Consider the following 16,901-nt stretch of genomic DNA (forward strand, 5'->3'; position numbering starts at 1 on the left):
TAGAGCCTCATTCAACACCACGATTTAATTTGCCTTAAGCTGATGATCATTAATGATGTAATTCATTATGGTCATGAAACTTTTGTGTGGTTTGGAACCAATCTATTTGTTCTCTCCACAGTTACTGTTCACCATGGATCTTGTCAAACACCTCACAGCCACATCTGTAGCATGTACTTTGACCAAGAAGAAAGTCTCCATAAAATAAATAAGTAAATGCAGCTGAATTCCCAATTTAAATTAGGCCAATGTTAATATTGCCTACATTGTGTACTTAAGCCAGTTGCACTTTGTACTTCCTTAAAAGGCACTTTTTATACCGTGGAAGATACTACTTCACAAACAGGTTTAGATGTTTTTCCCCTAAGTGGTGAAGCTGAGAAGCTGAGGCAGCATGCAAAGCTTAAGCGACAACGTGTAGCTAATGCTCAAGCACCTCTTTCTGGCATTTCCGTGGAGCAGTTTAGGTGCGAGTTCACAAGGAGGTCAATGGTGTTCTGCTCCTTTGAACCTGTAAGGGTGATGTAACTGTGAAAGGGGAAAAGTTGAAGCTAAATAGTGTATTTTTCTCTTCTTCAAATGGTAAGATAGGGATCATCAGGTTCTCTGGAACCAGTATTATTTCTATTTTGAATTAGATAAAAAAGTTCGACTGTTAACCCTGGAGTAGGCAGGGAGGCCTTCCCAATGTTGCCAAGAATAAATTATGGAAAGTAATAAGAATATTAACAATATACTACATTAATTAAAAGAGTGACTAAGGTTGGTTTTGCATCACCCCCAAGAGGCAACATGTTGAGTAGAATTTTATATGGCATGTGCCTCTAAAACTTTGTCCAAACAAAACTATATCAAAAAGCCATGAGCACATATCAACCACAATGAATGAAGTAAATAATATCATCTTGCCTTAAGTATTCACAGCATGAATAAGCATGTGGTTGGAATAGGCAAACCAACAGAAGATGGGCAAAGTAATAATTATTGTTAATGCAAGTTTGAATCTGCTTGTGGTTTATGCTTACTGGAGTAGCTTTAAATGAGCAAAGACTGTAACTTTATCTTTTATTTTCCTTTTTTATCATTCTCCACTTCCTCCTCTGAATCTAGCAAGTCCAAGAATAGTTTAAGAGGGCAAAGGACCTTTTTCCTATCTCTTTATATGGAGAGGAAAATTTTCTGCCAAATTTTCTTAAGAGCAGATTAAAGGAGAGGAATTGAATAAGAACATTAACATAAAAATAACTTTTACAGCAAACCCTGTAAAAATGAAGAAAGAAAATGTAAAGATAAAATCCTTTGATAGCACAGGTCTTGGGCTAAATCCAAACCAACATCGCCAAGAAGAATTCTTTCTGCTTCTGCTGTACAGTACAGGCAAGGAAAGTTTACAATGGTAATCACACCCAATGTTTTTCAATCACTTTTTAATTAAACTCTTTAACATTTCTTCTCTCTCTCTTCCCCCCCCCCCCCCCCACTTTCTCTTTCAGCTTTTCACAAGTACTAGAAGAAGCTGGCTCTAATATTTGAGAAATGATCCCCTCTACAGATTCAACCCAATCTTCATAGAGATATTCCTGTAATTGAAGGCTCTGAAAAGTTCCTGTCTCTCTGGATAGACTGAGAACAACTCTGTCCACTTGTCCTTCTTTGCTCTCTCTTCCTCCTTCAGCCTATAGGATCTGGAAGCAGGTGACAAAGAAGGAGAGTCTTGGAGTAACATGGCTCATGTCAAGATAAAGGAATTTTCATTAATTTAAGTGCCATTCATTAGGAAACCTAGCCCTTTATTTACATGGCATAACATTTTTTTTTTTCCCCTTGGTCTTTATGTCTCTGAACTCTTATAAACTTCATATATACACACAGTGTGTATTGTCATGAGGCCAGATTATTCTATTTACTTTTTATCTTATTACATTGCTTTTACTTTTTTCCCCAGTAAAGATGCATTTGAAGCTTCTGTAATCAATGTGAAATTGCTTTCTATTAACTGAAACAATATGTATATGTACTAGATATAATGGGAACACAATACATTGTTGCAGTCATGGACAAAGAATAAGCAACACACAACAGAAGTGGTTAGTGCCTGTGGTATCAATTCAGTTTGCATTTATCCTAAATGTGTTGAGAACACTTAAGCCAAAAGTCAGTTTGAATGGCAAAAGAGAATAAGACTGATCAAAAGATTTAGGTGAGGGAGAAAAGACTGGCAAAAGATAGAGGAAAATAAAGGGGAAACATGAAAAAAGGATGTATTGTGAGGAAAAAGGAGGGCGAATTTGGAAGAAAGGAGATGATAGACGGTTTGTTACAAATAGTGGCAGAGAGATGCTACTGAACTGAAACTCACTGATGCCTTTTTTCCCATGAACACTCTCTTGAAATGAGACAAGTTTCACATCCCTGTTCTGTACTTTCATAGTTTTGCAAGCACTTTTCTTGATGTGAAGGTTTAAGAGCTCTTTATAGGTACCAGTGCTTACTTCAACCAATCAGAAAGTCAAAAAGTTTTCCTCTTATTGTATTTTTGGGAGATGTTATTCTGGAATATGTTGTAATCTAACTGTATCTTTGAGATTCCAATGAATATCCTCTCTCTTGCATTATTTATAATAACAATTGTTAATTATTTAAGTGCATAGTTACTGAAGTCAAAACAATTAATCTATATATTTGTAAGATAGCAAGGAGAGCTTATGCCATTACATAAATCCCAAATCTAATTTTGCATTCATTGTTGTATTAAAAAAAAAAAAAAATTAAAAATAAATATATATTTTTTAATAGCAGGACTAGACACACCAGCATTCTAGAATTTAATCTATTAATAGGTATCCTGCTTGGTGTTACAGCATTTACTAATTTGTGTGCAAGGTATACATACTAATAAACAATTTGCCCTATAGCTGTGGTTGAAATACATCAGCCTTGTGAAAGTCATACCTCTTTAAGAGTGTTACTGGCTTTGCTCAGAATGGCATAATAATAAGTTATGGTACTAATTTGTAACCTCACCTCTGTGAGCAACATTCAGGCAAGATCTATCCAGGCAGTTTATTAGATGGTGTATCTTGTTATGTATACTTGGGGTGGTGGGACTTTTTATTCTGTATTGTAGAGCAACAATCCCATTACGATGTGTCATGGGAATTTGGTTTGTGCAGGGCTTGGAGAACCAGCCAACATATGCATGCAAAATGCTCAGAAATTCTCTACCCATTGCTAAGGAATACTTCTGTACTTTGGAACTGACCATGTGGAGACAAAAGCTGTGTGAGTCCTGCTGGAAAGGTTGCCTTTATGCATCTTAGCCAGCTTTTGGGATTGTTTAAACCCAGAACTAGAAGTGTAAATGTAATGGATAGATTATCTATTACCTGAAAGTTTCCTGTAGAAATTCAGTCTAGATGAAATAAATGTTAATTCAGTATTAGCACTGAGGTTTTATGAATGAACAATTGTAGATAATTATGTCTTTAAATTTTTCAAAGTTTTTTAAGTCTGTGTGTCAGGAATAATTGTGATAAATAGGAATAAGTTAGGCTTTTTCATTTCCTTGAGAATGTTGCTTCTTTGGCTTATCAAAATATTCCAAGGATGACTCTTAGCCTGCTTCCACCAGATTAAAACCTGTTTGTAGATGCAGTATGTCAGAATACACTGGGTCTGAAGTCTCTTTCTGGCTCTATGCTTAACACTTGAGGAAAAGAAGGAATTGTTTCTGAAATAAGATATATTTTCTTGAGATTTGTATTTGAAGCTACTCTAGAAGCTTTTAGAATTTGAGTAAAATGCTTTAGTCTGTAGAGTCTAAATTAAGCAATAAATTCAATATTATGTTATTAGGCATTAATCATGCTGGCTGAGGGTTGTTTTTATTTTTCCAGAACTGCTAAGACAACCCGGATATACAGTGCCTATAAAATCTAATGGGAGCTACATACATGCAACTCCTGCACAGTTTTGAGAGTCTCTGCTGTAGTGACTTTATGACTCTATTCCAAAGCAATTTTGGAATCCTTTTGCCTCTTTCAATTTCAAAATTTAAAAATATGTGAGTTCTGAAGTGCTCCACCTTTAATAACAGTAAAGGAGCAAGGGGACAGCAAACAGGGTCATGACATGGATTAAGAATACTTTTGATAGATTAGGTTTATGTTAACAGTTTGGTTCTCTTTGGAATGGAGATTTGAGAAATTTGCTTATTTTGTTATTTTTTGGTTGGTGTTTTTTTTTTTTGTTTGTTTGTTTTTGTTTTTTGTTTTTTGTTTTTTTTGAATAAGTCACTCTTTCTGCAACTTTCATTTGCTCTGCTTTCTTCATGTCATCATTTCCTTGCCCTCAGGAAAGACTGCCTGACTTGTTTGTGTAAACCTGATGACAGGACTTGGACAAACTGGAAGGTAAGGAAATCACTATGCTCCTAATTCTAGGAGCAAGGCAAACATGATCCATAGTTCAGGTAACATTTGGATTTAATAATTGTTCTACAGAGGGGAGGGACATTGCCCAGACAGAAAGCAGCATTCATAGAAGTCAGTCCGAAAAATGGAGAAGGTATATTCAATCCTTTGAGATTTATTTGTGTAAATTTAGCTTAAATGGAAAACAGAAACTACATAATGCTGTAAAATTGTTTAATGGTCATAGCTTAGCCAAGTCCCTGAGGATAAAATGCTTAAAGAAAATAAGCAACAAAAGAAATAAAATTAAAACTAAATACTATCAAGTGCTCTGTAAAACAATCTTGAAGACTATCCAGAAAGTACATCTGTTGTTGGATGATGAAAATGTGCATGATAAGCAACTAAATAGCAGTGCCACTGGCATGGCAGAATTCATTTTAAGCTAGTCAAGATAAAATCGTGAAACAATTGTAACTACCTCTTTGTATCTGTAGATCTTAGTGCTTTACAAAATAAAACATAACAACTAAATGCCCTTTCAAAGATGGAGAAATCCAACTCACAGGCACAGTTTATACAAGGCTGTGTGTTACTGCACTAATACAGATGGAAATAAAAGGGCATAAAACAATTAGTGTCCAAAGAAGGCTACCAGGATGGTGAAGGTCCTGCAGGGGGAAAAGTATATACATATATACATATACTAGATATATATACATATATACATATGTTCTAGAAAAAGTGTATGAGGAGCAAACTAAACTCTTGTAATTATATTACTTGATGCAATTCATCATGTAATACATTACTAATTATTACTAAGTTTTAGTAATACTTATGTATTTAGGTCTTCCAAATGTCAAGATGGAAACACTTTATATTTGGATGCTATTGGCACTCCTTGATACTAAATTGCTGCTGAAGCACCTGCATTCTTAGGGACTCTGGATTGTTCTCGTCCTTGTACCTCACTCAGCACAAGTCAACTGAGGTTCAGATCACACTGCGGCAAACACAGATAAAACAAGCTTGTGCTGATTTAGAACTGTGATAGACTTGAATGTGTGGTGAAAGCCAATCTTGGGCACCAGCCATATAACTTACACTGGAAATAGGTTTTAAGATAGGTTGCATTTCAGTAGCACCTAGGTTTTTAATAATATACAGACATAGTTAACTGGCAAGGCTGCAGTGTTGCATGTCAAGGATTAACTCTCTACATTAAAATTTTTAGAGAACTTGCCAAAACTCAGAGAAGAATAGAGCCATAAAGCTCTTCTAGTCAACACTTTAGATTTGGAGTGACAATGCCTGGAGTCTGCTCAGTGTTAAGGCTTCCTCTAAGATGCATATACTCACCAACCATTGTCTCCATTTACTTGCTTAAGCTAGTATTTGGAAATGCCTCTGGACAAAGATTTTTTTTTCTGACATACTTTAAATTCAATTTATAGCCTAGCCAACAACTAGGAAGTGAGGGATCCTGGTTTAAGCTCTTTCTTCCCTGGATCAATTTTTATAGTTCCAATTTCCCATGCCTGTGAGAGTGTGAAGGTGTCTGCTGGCAGTATCTGTCTAATCTCCCATTTTGAAATTGTTTCTTTTCAGTTCACAAAAAATGGGACTAAATCCTGGTTTCCTGGGATAATGCCTTCAGCAGCAGTCAAGCACAGGCTTTGATTTAGTTTTGCTTCAGGTATTTCTGTGTTTTAGAAAGAACTGAACAGGAAAGATTAAGAACATGGGTGAAAGCTGTTTCAAGGGGTATTTTTTTTTCTTTTTTTCTTTTTTTCTGAGTTCTTGCACTTTCCTCCTATTTTCCCCTGTTTTCTCTGTGACATTATCAAATATCTGAGTCTTTTATAATCAGAGGGAAAAGCGTGAAGAGATGCTTATTATAGAAAAATAAAGAGCCACAGTAGAAATCAACTAGCCAAAACTTACAACAAATAAGTGAGCTATTTATAGGCCAGATAGTGATGAAAATTATTTTTCTTTCATATTTCCAAATATTGTAAAAAAATAAAAAAAAATCTGTTGCTTTATACTCTGCCATCACTTGCATTTGTTGACAATAGAAGAATGGAAAACACCAAGAGACACATCAGTGAAAATGTGTTTGCCATTAGCTAGCATTTAAAATAGTGGCTTTTTTTTATTATTTTATTTTATTTTATTTTTTTCCTGCATCACATAGATTAACAGAACAGCATTTTAGGCAAAGAAAGTCCTTACCTAGAATTAGAAGTATTGAAAATAACATTAGGGAGGAAAAAACTTGTAAGAATAGATGCATGTGATCTGGAGTTGAAAAAAATTTTAGTAGGAATACATTATAGTAAAACACTGTTTGGTTGCTCTGTGTTGTCAGAGGAAGGCCAAAGTAGAGGAAGTAGAGGAGTTCTAGACAGTACGTGAATTTCTAACAAGAAAACAGCACCTAGAAAAACAAAACAAAACAAAACAAAAACATCTGAATTTAAATTTAAACTTTTGATAGGAAGACCATTAAAACTGAGAGAAATAAGAAGCTGAACTAGTATTAGTTAGGGCTCTTAAATGGAGGTAATGAGAAATTAGGGCATCTATTACAAAAATCTGATATAAACATAGTATATCACAGAATGGGTTTTTCATCAGGAAAGAGTTAATGTGACATACACATCCATTATCACTGAATACAGGACAACCTATTGCTTTCTGCTGGTGGGGGGAGCCTGACTTGCCAAGTGTAAATTGGCGTAGATGATACCCTAATTTCTGTAAAATCAGATAATGTTTTAAGGGAAAGCTCTGTCTTGTTTAATTTTCATTCTTCCTTGATGACTAGAACTAGAAAAACAAAATACCATGAAAAAGGTATGATTGACAAAGTTTCTCGATAACAAAAATGAGAATGAGTGCAAATTTTTCTATTGCTTTACCTCCTCTTCAGAACAAAGCACTCATCTAAACAGCTGACCCATTTTGTTCACCCACTAATATTGCTTTAAATACTTTCTTCTGCTGTTTTCTTAAAACCCTCAAAGTTCTGTATAAATACTGCATGAGCTTCTACTTCTCTTCCGTCCCTTAAAGTCTTCATTCTTGCTCACTGTTGGTTTTAGTTATTCAAGTATACTATTTTTATCTGGCTTGATCTGAGGTAGAGCTTTAATTATGTTATTTTTATCTTGAGAAGCCCATGTATATTATGCATTGTTTAACATCCACAATCTAGCCCCAGCATTGCTTGTTTGATAAATATTAGTAATTAAAGAGTTATAATGTTTGTGAGAATTGTACTTGTCATAATTAAAAATGCATGAAGGACAGTTGTACCTGTAGAGCTTTAATTAATGCAGAACAAACAGAACTGAAAATAACATATTTTAATTGTTAGTCAGGTGTAGATTCCCATGAGAGAAGTAACTGAAATCCTCTTTCAAGTGTTCTAAAGAAATGATGATGTTTCTCTGCCCCTCTCAATCTGAGTTTCTGGGTTTGTCCAATCTGGGGAATAGTGAGGGAGAAAACTTAGAGAAAGCTGAAAAAAAAAGGATATTATCTTCCTACCTGAGTAAACTCAGTGGGAATCCCTGAGTGAAATATATTCCCTTTTGTGAATATAACCTGAATATGCAAAAACTTGATACAGAGCAGTAAGATCCTGGTGACATCATCAGGACTAAGTAAAGCATCTCTAGAGACAGATGCCTTTGGGATTTGACTTTGATGTAAAACATGTGAAGAAAATTTATATTCTATTTGTTGTCTGTATCTTTATGCAACTCTCTAAATCTGTGATTCTGAATATGCTCATTTTGCCTTTATGTTATGACATGAAATTCAAGTGACTTCATATTAACTGTTTAAAGTTGATGCAGTAATGCATAATATTCCTGTGGGGCATGATGATTTTGAAATGTAGCAGCCTCGTGTTTTTCCAAGATATCTGAGAAGTAACAAGTTACTGTTAATGTGGAAATTTCTGAAAGAGGGAAGATGATCTTTGCATGCAGCAAGACATTACAGAAGATCCTGAGGCATCATTGTCCCACTCTGAGGACAATTCTACAGAAACAGAGTTAGTGGTTAAGGATGAATATAGACACATTCACTAAAATGCTCTTTAGATGAATTTTAGAACAAAATGAGTGATAGCTTCAGTCATAAAAAAAAAGATTACAACACACTTCCCGGATTCTAAGGACTGCAGACTTTCAGGTCTCCATGTTTTGGGGTACTCAGGATTGCAATTCTTAAAACTATAGTATCTAAAAATATGGTAATTCAAACTATTCTTTCCTTATAGGTGAGCCTCATGTGGCACATAAACAAGTTAATCAGAGCTAACCAAACATTTAAGGAGAAAAAAAAATCGCATCAGATTAACTTTCTGGATGAGAGCTCAAAATCATTGCAGTGTACTGGTTTTGGCTTTGAGTTTTGGGTTCTGTTTAGGTTTTGGATGTGGGTTTTATTTTTTTGCTTTGTTTTCATATGTCTTTTTAAGAATGGAGTACTCCCTGAAATAAGTTACACAATTAATTAACAGCTCTGTTAGACAGACTTTCTATGTATGTGCTGTTAATAAGACAGACACAAAATTTTATGATCTAATAATTTTTGAGCAGGAGTGTTAAATCCAGAGAACGGGAGGGGAGCAGGAATCTGCATTAGGAGATTTTCTTGACAAGAAGGGTTTTGTTTATGCCACTGTAGCAGCGTCAAGGTTAGTGATTTAGAGCAGTTAGGCATGTTGGTGTCCAAAGAAAAATGGGACTGGATGAAGGGTGTGCTGCGGTGCTTTCTGGACACCGCCATATCCACAGATGAGCTTAGTCTCCTAGCTCATGCCCCATGCAAAATGGGGAGCTCCTAAGTAAGAACAAAGCTCTTCTCAGTCTGCTTGCCCATTACATAGCCAGATGGAGGATTCAGTGTCTTGGTGTTCATAAAATACAGGTCACCATTCCAATCAATAGAGTTGGTAAATATGGAAAAGCACATTGTTCAACTGAAACCTAGATTTCTGAAGTTAATGGGCTAAATTTCTAGCAAACAGAATGTAAATGAGCTGGATATAAGTTCTACTCAAAGTGTTCATGAAAATCAATACATCAACATGGTGAGGATGGAGTTATCTTATAAAACTATATTTCTTGCTCTTTCTATAGATGCTAAAGAACCTAGGTGTTCTGTTTGCACAGCAGTACAAAATGCTGTATTTCAGATACAACAGAAGTGATGAAACAGACCTATATTTTGCCTGTATCCAACCAGTCCCAACCTGTATTGAAACTGCAGCACAGTTTGTCTTTAAAAACATTTGAGGAGAAATAAGTGCAAGTAAGGAGACTTGACTGGCCACCCATTTAAATGCCTCTTTTCCATTTAGAGGGCTGATTCATATTCAAAAGAAGCTCCACTAGAGATGGCAACATGGCTATGATCATAAAATCAGCATAAGTAGCATCAGAAACAGATCCATTAGCTCCAATTAGGGAGTGTAATGTGATCTTATTTCATTGCACTGTATTCAGGCTGTAAGGCTGTTATTCCATGTGACAGACATTTGTTTTTTGGCACTTAATTTGCACATAAAATTAATGGTAATGTATCCAAGAACTGATGTTACTAATGTACAACATTAGCATTGCTTTCTCTATCCCCAACTTCCGCTCAGAAAAGAATTTAAAAAGATAGAAAATAGCTTAGACTCAGAGGGATAACAATGTTTGCTGTCTTCTATAGTGAACCATTTCAGCAGCATGAAGGAGGTGATCCTGCCCCTCTACTCTTTGCTGGTGAGGCCTTACCTGTAGTACTGTGTCCAGATTTGAAGTACTCAGTACAGAAGAGACATAGACCTGTTGGAATGCATCCAGAGGGAGGCCACAAAATGATCCAGGGCACAGAACACCTTTCCAGTGAGGACAGGCTGAGAGCTGGGGCTGTTTCATTAAGGTCCTTTATTGAAAGGGAGCTGAACTGGATGACCCTTAAAGGCCCCATCCAACTCTAAGGTTTCTATGATAAAGTAGAGAGACTATTATTTGTTTGTCATGGTGCTGTAAAATATTTCAATTAGTTGAACATTTCTATCAGGATACAGCTTTTTGCTTCTTCTGGAAAAAGGAAAATTCTGGCGACAGATTTTTGCCTATCTTAAAACCTTTCACCAGCTGACTAACCTTCAAAGTTTAATAGCCGGAAAACATCTCTAGGCAAAAGTAAGACAAACAAGTTCAACCAGGAAATGTATCATGCTTCCAACATGTGGCAACATGAGTGCCTCTTCACCATCTGTTATTTGTGTGAGGATTTTATTATGTAAATGACGGTACACACTGCGCTCTAAACAAAGGAAAATGATTCCCCTTACAGTATGTTGCAACTGCCAGGCTTCTGTGTCAGCTCTGAAACAAATAGTGAAAACAACAAAGAAGTGTCAGACAGTTCTACTTGACCTCCCAAAAGGAGGAAATATTGTTAAGAGGAATATTTTTTCATTTATTATTACCTGTAAAGACAGGTAATTAAGTAGGTAATAGCAGATGGGTGATAACTGCTATGCTAAAACAAACAAAAAACACATGCAGATCCTTTGGTTGCTCTGCTTCTTAAAAATGAAGGCAACACTTAAAACAAATTGAAGAAAATCCTGCAAAATTATGGAGAGTTCTAAAACTGTCTCTTCTCATGGTGAGCCAAAAATATGGGTCTGAGCTGTTAAATCATCTGCAACAGACAAAATCTATTGTTGTGGGTTAGTACTGGAACTATGTATCCTGCCCTGCATCGTGGTTTAAAATTTCCATTAAATTACCAATTTAAATTGAAATGTAATTAACTTAACTGGCATATTTTTGGCAACTGTGATAAAGAAAAAAAAACATTCCCTATGCTACACTGGATCGAGTAAAAACCCATAGGAGTTCTAACAGTGGCCTTTAATCAAAGTCTGCAAAGACACAAAGGCTTTGAGCTAATCTATGCCAAGCCATGTTGGACAGCATGGCATTGCCTAGAGCATCCTTCTGGTGGCATTTAAAGCACCTGGTGCCCTAGGAAAAGAAATTGTATACAAGGCTGTAAATTTTCTGCTTTCTTTATACCCACCTACCAACCAAGAGTAGATGTTAGAATTGCAGTATAATATTTAATGGGAAAGAAAATGCACCAGTTGTATTAATATATTTAATGTTTTGTAGTCAAATGGTTATCTGCACAAACACTTCCTCATTGTGAATTTTATATGGCTAAAAGTAATTAAACTATCATGGCACTCGTGGTTTTAGCTTAAATCTTAATTTGATAACTGGAAAAGATGTATGGAAAAGGGATTAATCATTTATTTATTTATTTATTTATTTATTTCCAAGAAAACTTAAAGAGAAGTAATTGAAGCCAATTCCAGACTTGACCAAACTGATAATTTAGGAATGACTGGTTACTTGCTACATTGTCTTTGTATGATTTCTTATACTTGGATATGTCAGCTTTTCCTGACTTAATTATGATTAAGTGTTGAACTTTACAGATAACCAACTGCTGTTGTTGTTATATCGATTGGTTGTTTTTATTAATGTGTTAAATTTTGTGGTTGCAACAGGAACATATTTTGTGATAGAGCAACTAATATCCAGATAATTCTGCCACAAAACTATCTAGTAGCCCAGTTTTAGCAGATACTCCTTTTGTTTTTGTATTTATTCTTTTTCCTTGATTATTCATTCTTATCCAGTTTTCTTGAGGATAATTCTTAACACTGTTTTCTTGCTAAAGGACAAACTTGTATTATTATTTTTTTTAGCAGAGCATTGGGAGAACAAAATACCATTACAACTCTTACAAACATTGGTTTGGGGTGGTTGTTTTGTTTGTTTGTTTTTTACATTTACAATTATTTTGTTCCACAAAATGTAGTTTCTGCTAACACTTGTCATACTTTGCTTGTAGAATTAGAAATCAGTGACATGGTGGGTGGCAGAAAATCCAGGAGATTCTTGGAGACCATCAAGGACAGCTTCTTGGCCCAGGTATTAGATGGACCAACCCAAGGTGTAACCTTACTGGACCTGGTGCTCACCAATGCAGAGGAGAGCATTAGAGAGGTTAAGACTGGAGGCAGCCTGGGCTGTAGTGTCCATGCCTTGGTGGAGTTTGCAATCTGGAAGAATGTGGGCCTGGCAAAAAGCTAAGCTAGGACCCTATACTTCAGGAAATCAAAATTCTGGCACCTCAAGGAACTGCTGAGTGGGATCCCTTGGGAAGCTGTCCTTAGGAGCTTGTGTGCAGAACAGAGCAGACAGCTCTTTATGGACACCCTTCCGGGGAGCACAACGGCTCCCCATCCCCCAGCAGAAGTCAAGCAGGGGAGGCAGTTGACTGTTGTGTCTGTGAAAGGACCTGCAGCTTAAACTGAGGGAAAAGAGGGAAGTGGAAGTAGGGTTGTGTGGACTGGGAGGAATGCAGGGCTGTTGTTCATGTGTGTAGAGATAGATTTAGGAAAGCCAAAGCACAGGTGGAGCTGAACTTGGTGAGGGATGTGAAAGATAACAAGTAGGGGTTCTACAGGCACTTAGGCAGGAGGTGACAGGCCAAGGAGAGTGTTCCCCCTCTGTCTACTTTGCTGTCATTTGAATTTTATTCTTTCCACAGTGATCTGTACAGATGTAAATTCCTTACGTACAGCACAGAGCTGAATTTTGTTGTAACTGTAGTGTTCCTGTCATTTTTCCACCATGCAGTGTTTCATATATCACATGATTATTACTAATTATTCTAGATCCTGAAGCATTAAAGGGGCCCATTCAAACGGGAATGCCAATGTTCTTCTTTTTGTTGAGATACGAGATATTATATGAAAGTATAACTAAGCATTCCAATGTAACGATTACTATTTTTCTATAGTTTGTGTATGTAAACTAATGAAAATTAATGAAAATATGTATGGCTGAAGTCTTCATACTCTAAAAAGCCTGGAAATTATCCTATTAATAACCCATGCAAAGTTACAGCCAGTGATCTGTTTTCTGTTTTTCAGAATGCCTATGCATAGAGGAAGAGTCTCATTCACTCAAGACTCAGTGATTTAAAGAGGAGCCAAAAGGCTCGTGAAGATTAGTTCCCTCTAGCCATGTTTGCTGTGGTGGGACTTCAGCTCATGGAAGGTTTTATTGCCTGGCTGCTCCTGGAGGTCCACGGAAAAAGGACAAGGCCACCATTTCCCAGGAGCTTGGATGAGGCTGCCACCACACTCAGACTAAACCATGGGGTCACAGGAGTGGGATGCCAAGAGACATTTTATAATGACAGGAGATGCCATCATGTGAGTCTGAAGCTCCAGCCATCAGAAGTTCCTTCCAAGGCTTTTGTCAGTCACTGGGAGTCTTAGGAGGCATGAAAAGTACTGACTAGATTTCTAACCTAACAACTTCTCAGAAGAAAATGTTCCATTTCTAGTTTTGGACTCCACGGAAACTAGGAAATGAAGTTGTGGCTTGGATTCAGTAATTATTTATGGCATTTGGGCATGTAAAACCCTGGTGAGCCATAAACAAAATGAAAGAAAGGACAATTGTAAACAAGGTCTTTCAGTGATAAGTGGAGGTATAACAATACAACAACTACAGCAACTTCAATCATTTTCCTATATTTAGTACCTCAAAATTCAAGTTGACAGGCATGCCTCACCTAAATTCTGATATTTGTCATCTCCTGATTTACAAGTGCTTGGTTTTGCAAAACAAATAAAATTCTTGCCGTTACTTAATGGTGCTGAAGATATTTCTTCTTTTACCTTGCATTATCTTTTTCTTTTTCTGTGGCTACTTGTATCTGTAACCAGTCATGTCTTTAAATCCTTCCATAGATAAACTGTCTACAATTTTCTCAAACTTCTATTTCAAGTCACACTGTTTTTTCCCCTTTCTTTCTGTATCATCAGTGTACAATCTCCAGAGTACCAAGCAACTCACAGAGCGTCTTGACAACCTGCATCACATTGAACTCAGTGTCTGAGAGTCAGTATTCTTTGCATCTGCTAATAGCTTTGAGCAAGTCAGTTTATTTTTCAGTGTTTCACTTTCTTCCCTTCATTTCTAGTAATGCAGATAGAGCTATTCTCTTTTCTGAGCAAAATGTAATCTGGTAGATAGCAAATTGGGTTGGTAGCAGGAAAAGGGGAGAGCTTTCATCATCAGAATAACATGGACCTAAAGATTTTATAAATTAAAGGCCAATTATTCCCTGGGGTGCATGGAGGGCTTTCCACAGCAATCAGTCTTGTGAATCTGAAAGCAGAATAGAGCCTTAACTGTCTGTATTTGGACTTTGTCAGGCCATTTGTTTGTGACCAGAATTGTATTGTTGCTCTGGTTTTCAATAAAGGGATGTTCGCTGAGGCATCACATTGATATTTTTGAAGTACGTTCCATGTTTTCAAAGAATCAAATTTATCAACAATGAATTGAAATGTCTAGCTGTTTCTGTATGCTGTAGAGATTTCACATTGTACTGCTGTGCATGTGCATTCATTTTTCACCTGCTGGATGTAATGGGAATGAGTTCAATACATGAATGAAAGCATGTTAACAGGAAAGTGACTTGACCAAACCATGCTTCTTCCAGATAAAAACACCCTGCAAAACAAAAGCTGAAGTCACAAGCTTGTTTTCATTAATCATAAATCAGAGATAAACCCAAAATAGTATAGTAGGAGGCAATGTTGGCAGTAGACCTGTGGGATTTTAACAAGCTCAGCTCCCATTCTTTGATTTACCTGTGTCTAGGTTAACCACTATCTGAAAGAGTTTTGTGGGAAAGTCTCATCTTATTGTCTTAAATAGAAAAGCTGACTATTTGTGGAAAATCTTTTCAGGCTTTCATTTCCAAGTCCTGTACAAGGCAGACCTTTTATCTGAGGCATTAAAAATCCCTCAATAGGTGTATAAATTATGGCCTATAGTAAGGACTTTGGGACATTCCACTGAGTTATGTTCACAAAATTTGAGTTAGGCTGCTTTTCCAGCTGATGCATATGGCTCACAATCCTGAGAGCTGAAAAGCTTCTTGAAAGATGAAGAGGCCAACCAGGCTGATTCTTTGGATGCTGAACCTCCAGAGTTGCCTGCTAATAGGGCACACAGAGCCATAACTGAAAGTGCCTGGTTACTATGAGACACATCTACACTTCTGAGACCTATGGACCTCTGTCTACAACAAGGTTGACAGGACTGGTATTTTTTTCTGCAGTATTTCACAGCAAAAAGAGCAAGGCTAGAGATGAAAGTCTGAAAAATCTCTTAAAGGAGTAATTTAAGTCTAGGATGAAGTCTTGAAGTCCCTAGTACAGATGAAACATCCAACTATATACTAGGGATGGGTCAGAAGAAGAAAAGAGGAAGAGAAAGGAAAGGAAACCACATCCAAGGAAGGTAATTCTGTTTGGAAAAAATGTCTCATACAGTTTGGCACTGAACTCTTACCATGCTGTTGCCAACTTGCAAGTTCATATGAGGTTTATAGCAAGTTACAGGAAGAATAAAATGTTAATCATGTGCAGAACCTTAGTGTTGTATTCTTGCCATCTATTTCAACAATAATAGCATACAGACTAAGAAGTGATTACAGAATGACATAAGCTTCTTTTCCACTTGAATTTGAAAATGTATTTCCATTTAAAGTTTAATTTTTATGTGTTTCATCCAAAATTAAGAAAACAAGAGGATGCGATTTCCAAGCACTATATATAGGCAGGATCTGGCATCAAATTTTTCTAAAAGTTATTAGCTGTGTTAAAAGTAGTGACTTTTAACATAGTACATAAAAACTTACTAATCAGCATTTTATGGTGGCTGAAAACCACAAAGGACAAGTTGAAAAGTGGGGGAAATCAGTGATAAGGGTAGTTACTCAACAAAATACTTAACTGCATGTCAAAGCTTGTATCTTCTTAACATATTACAAAACCTCCTATTAAAGACTGGCATTTAAAGTGTAGGAGATCTATTGAAATGGGGTCTGAGCCTGGATATAGAACAAAAGAATAAAGAGTATTTAATTCTCATTTTAAGAGCTGAATTTTTTTGTTGTTTTATTATTTTTTCTTTATTTTAAATTCATAATGATGAATTTTACTCTCATCAATTCAGGTCAAAGATCTTAATTCATGTAAACTTATCATTATAACATGAATAAGTAAGCCTTTCATTAATGAAATTTCATTATAAAGTCTGCTCAGCTGATAAAACTTTTCTATTTCTGAAATTGCATATAAGTTATAATCACCTCCTTGAAAACCTTCTTTCTTCTCATAACTGGCTTCAAACTTGGTGGAAAGTGTTTGGTCTTTTCCTTTTGAACAGTACAAATGACATTCCAATTTTTGTCCATGGAAAATCTGTGCTTTCAAATACAATGAGCATCATTATTATCACCTTAGTACATGCTGGAGTCATCCTGAGGTACTGTAAACACTGTGCTCAGGAATTCATATAT

At 36.2% G+C, this 16,901-nt stretch overlaps 1 long non-coding RNA gene across 23 annotated transcripts in view; it reads left to right on the forward strand.

Moving 5' to 3' along the window:
- The window catches only part of LOC107322457, a 396,746-nt gene extending 380,270 nt beyond the window's left edge, over positions 1-16,476 (forward strand). For 16 of the 23 annotated variants that reach the window (XR_004309350.1, XR_004309367.1, XR_004309355.1 and 13 more), the window contains 2 exons: positions 1,494-4,412; positions 13,447-16,476. This is a non-coding gene — a long non-coding RNA (uncharacterized LOC107322457). Of the gene's footprint in view, positions 1-1,493; positions 4,413-12,359; positions 12,440-13,446 lie in introns of all 23 variants that reach the window. The other 7 variants (XR_004309379.1, XR_004309375.1, XR_004309361.1 and 4 more) reach the window with 7 other exon arrangements.
- The last annotated feature ends 425 nt before the right edge of the window (positions 16,477-16,901 follow it).

The sequence above is a fragment of the Coturnix japonica genome, chromosome 1 (genome assembly GCF_001577835.2).
Source record: "Coturnix japonica isolate 7356 chromosome 1, Coturnix japonica 2.1, whole genome shotgun sequence".
NCBI lineage: Eukaryota > Metazoa > Chordata > Aves > Galliformes > Phasianidae > Coturnix > Coturnix japonica.